Genomic DNA, 3,961 nt, shown 5'->3' on the forward strand with positions numbered 1-3,961 from the left:
AGCCTTATGTCCATATATTCTCTTAACTTGCTCAAGTTTTCTTTGTATCCGGTTAGCAAGTGAAGAATTGCCTTCTCTGGCTACTACAAATTCAAGGATACTGTGGTCACTTACTTTAAGTTGTCTGTCACTTCCACTTCACCAACACATTCTTCTTAGCTGGTTAGAATTAAGCATAGAATAGTACCTTTTCAATAAGCAATTCGTTTAAATTTAAGTCATGCCAACTTTGACGTTCACTTTTCAGCAGAATGAGCTTGTCAGTAGATGCTGAAGTTCTCCATTACCCCTACATTGTGGCCCTGTGCTATTAATTATGTCATTTGTATTGGGAAAGCATTATTGATGTGGCCATAACAGGATCACAAAGCATGCTAGAACTAGCTGACAACACATGGCCAGTGGAGAGAGAGCATAAGCCGGGAAGGGAGTGGAGAGCTCTCCCCAGGGCATGGGCTGTGAATACAGAAGCTGGCTTGGATTAGGGCAGCTGGGCTGTTCAAGACCTGATGTCACTTACCAAGGTGAAGTTCAAGAAGCTATTAATACTAAGAAGTCCAGCATGAAGGGTAAGGCACGGGTGTATCATAGTTTAAGGAGATCACGGCAGGGGTGTGAACAGCAGAATACAGCCCTCCGGAAAGAGGACTGGTCAGAGATAAGCTTAAACAAGACATCAGAATCATGGTCAAAAAGACCAGGGTTCAAGAGAGTGTCCCAAATCTACAGGAAGCCTGGATGCAAGGCAGGATGAGCAGAGACTGAAGGTGTGGAGGTTAAGGTGGAAGCCCAGAATTGGACAAACATGGAGTAGGAGGCATAAGAGGAGGGACCTACAGATATCCAAAGCTCACAGCTGACCTGGATAGAAGGAAGCACGACGCTGGGGCTGATACTGATGACACACTTTCTCCCTGGTCAGAACTGGCATTTAAGTCTTGGCGAACTTGGAGAGCTAGACCTATAGGCAGAGCTCCTTAGACAATCCAGCAGCTGGTTCCTAGGGAAGGCAAAGGCAAGACAACTAGCCAGCTGCCTTATTGTAAGCTCCTGTGACAATGTCACTTCTGCTTTTATTTTCACCCAAATCTTCTCTACCAGGCATCAACCTTCAGGTTTGTGGGTTTTCATTTGTACGCATAAGTTCTTGACTCACAGGGCTACTCTACTTTGCCTTTGTGTGCTTCTTTTGAACAAATTACGTACCTTCATATTGGTGTAATACAACAGCTATTGTTTACTGATTACCTATCATGTACAGGTACCATGCTAGCTGATTTACATACACTATGTCTTATTTAATTCCCACAGCTCCTCCTTGGGAGGTGGGTATTATTATGCCCATTTTAAAAAGAGGAAATTGAAGCTTATATGATTTACGTAATCAGCTCAAGGTCACACATCAGGGAAACAAAAGAGCTTGGATTTAAATTTAGTTTTGTCTAACTACCTATCTGTGGCTTAAATGACTACATTTATACTGTAATACAGTCAAACAATTCTCACTGACACCAATCAGCCACTAGATTTTTCATCTATCTATCTATCTGTCTATATTCTAACCTCTTTTATCTCTAACTCCCTAACACTCTGTACTGCACTATGTAAAAATTATTAATAAGTACTTACTGAGAGGTGGAGTCAAGATCGTGTACTAGGAGGACCTGGAATTCACATTTCCTCACAACTAGGGCACCTACCAGGCACCAGTGGGGGACCATGGACACCTAAGGGGACAGGAGGAGCCCCCAGAGACTGGGTAGGATGTGGGGTGTGGGGGGAGTGAAGGGGGAGAAGTGGAGGCGGGACGGGACTGGTGCCCCTGAGGGGCGGCTAGTGGAGGGGAAGGGATCCCATGCCTGAGGGGGGAAATTGGGGAACCACTGGGAGGGCAGAGGATCAAACGGGAGCGTTGCCAGGTTTCCCCTGCCCACTTGGACCCCCAGGAACCTGCTGAGATCCCCGGCCTGATCCTCTGTCCACCTAGACCCCCTCCAGCCACATGGGTCCTAAGGGGAGTGGGAGGGAGAGAAGGGGGAGCAAAAGTAAAGGCTGGACCTCCGGGACGGGCACCCCTAAGGCGTGGCTGGGGGAGGGGAGGAGTTCCTGCACCCAGCGGGACCCACCCATGGTTAGGGGTCCAGCGGTTAGGGGTCCAGCAGGGAAGGGGGAGACCCGGGGGAGATGGTGGGGGGGGGGGCGCGAAGGAACGGAAGGGAATGGGGCCAGCGCTTTCACAGTCCACTTAGGCACTGGGGAGCCTGTCGGACTCCAAGGCCTAATCCTCTGCCCTCAGAGCCTCCCTCCTGCAGCGCAGAGCTCAAGACCCGCTCCTGCAAACCCACCCAGGGCCCCACCTCTACACTCGGAGATCCCCTCCAATACGCTGGGCCTAAACCCCACCCACAAACCCACACGCAGGGCCCTACCTCCAAACTCCGGAACTCCACACTCCAGAGGCCCTCCTTTCCACATGCTGCCTCTCCCCTTTGGGCCAGTCCTAAGCAAAGGCCCCGCCCCACGCTTCAACGTTGCCCCACCTAGGCCCCGCCCCATGCTCAAACATCACCCCCCCGCAGGTCCTGCCCCATCCTAAACCCCGCTCCTGCCTAAGTTCCACCCCCCACCTAAACTCCACCCCCATAGCCAAGGCTTTTTTTTTTTTCTTTTTCTTTTCGTTTTCCTCTATTAGATTAGGGTTCTGTTTTACCTTGTTGATTTTCTTTTTTCTGTTGTGGTTTTATTTTACCTTGTTGCAGTTGTTTCAATTATAGTTTTATTTTTCCTAATATATTTTTTAATCTTTCTAATTTTATTTAGTTTTTTATTCTTTGATATTATACTGCTCCTTTTTTTCTTTCTTTCTTCTTTTTTTTTTTTTTTTAACCACACCACAAAGCTTGTGGGATCTTGATTCCCAGGCCAGAGGTTGGGCCCAAGCTCCTGTGGTGGGAGCTCCGAGTCCAAACCGCTAGACTAACAGAGAACCTCAGACCCCAGGGAATATCAATCAGAGTGAGGTTTCCTGGAGGTCCTCATCTCAGCACCAAGACCCAGGTCTATCCAACTGCCTGCAAACTCCAGTGCTGGACGTCTCAGGCCAAACAACCAGTAAGACAGGAATACAGCACCACCCATCCAAAAAAAAAAAAAAAGAAAGAAAAGAAACGACAAAAGAATATGTTACAGACGAAGGAGCAAGGTAAAAAACTACAAGACCAAATAAATGAAGACGAAATAGGCAACCAACCTGAAAAAGAATTCAGAGTAATGAGAGTAAAGATGATCCAAAATCTCAGAAACAGAATGGAGAAAATACAAGAAACATTTAGCATGGATCTAGAAGCACTAAAGAGCAAACAGTGATGAACAACACAATTACTGAAATTAAAAATACTCTAGAGGGAATCAATAACAGAATAACTGAGGAAGAAGAAGGGAAAAGTGAGCTGGAAGGTAAAATGGTGGAAATAACTTCCAGGGAGCAGAATTAAAAAAAAAGAATGAAAAGAATTGAGGACAGTCTCAGAGACCTCTGGGATAACGAAAGGGAAAAACCTACAACCAAGATTACTCTGCCCAGCAAGGATCTCATTCAGATTCGATGGAGAAATTAAAACCTTTACAGATAAGCAAAAGTTAAGAGAATTCAGCACCACCAAACCAGCTTTACAACAAATACTAAAGGAACTTCTCTAGGCAGGAAACACAAGACAAGGAAAAGACCAACAAAAAACAAACTCAAAACAATTAAGAAAATGGTAATAGGAACATACAAATCAATAATTACCTTCAATGTAAATGGATTAAATGCTCCAACCAAAAAATATAGACTGGCTGAATGGATACAAAAACAAGACCCGTATATATGCTGTCTACAAGAGACCCACTTCAGACCTAGGGACACATACAGACTGAAAGTGAGGGGATGGAAAAAGATATTCCATGCAAATGGAAATCA

Source organism: Physeter macrocephalus, chromosome 5 (assembly GCF_002837175.3).
Source record: "Physeter macrocephalus isolate SW-GA chromosome 5, ASM283717v5, whole genome shotgun sequence".
NCBI classification, from domain to species: Eukaryota; Metazoa; Chordata; class Mammalia; order Artiodactyla; family Physeteridae; genus Physeter; species Physeter macrocephalus.